This window comes from Coregonus lavaretus (genome assembly GCF_964263955.1).
Source record: "Coregonus lavaretus genome assembly, chromosome: 24".
In the NCBI taxonomy this organism is placed as follows: Eukaryota; Metazoa; Chordata; class Actinopteri; order Salmoniformes; family Salmonidae; genus Coregonus; species Coregonus lavaretus.
The window spans coordinates 27,668,241-27,668,583 of record NC_140011.1 but is presented as its reverse complement, the minus strand read 5'-3'; positions in this window follow the sequence as shown (position 1 = coordinate 27,668,583).

Here is a 343-nt window from a genome sequence, read left to right as displayed (position 1 = left end):
GGAGGCAGAGGGGCCCAACCCATGAGGGCTGCCATCAACGCCCCTCCCTCCTCCTCCACACAGATGTTATGGTATGGGGAGCAACAAGCTGTGGCATGTACAAACAAAGATACTGTGATTTGACGCTATTAATTTTCAGTGGAAGACATCAGAACAGAAAGAACTGAGACATTATGTACTTAAAAAAGTGTTTTCACAATCACAGTAAAATAAAAACATATGAAATAAAAACATATCCCAAGCAAACAAGAGAATATTTTTGTGAAACAAAATGACATGCCTTGAGCTCTAATACGTTTTAATTAACATTTTAAGCATGTGTTTACACTCGCCTTGCAAGATT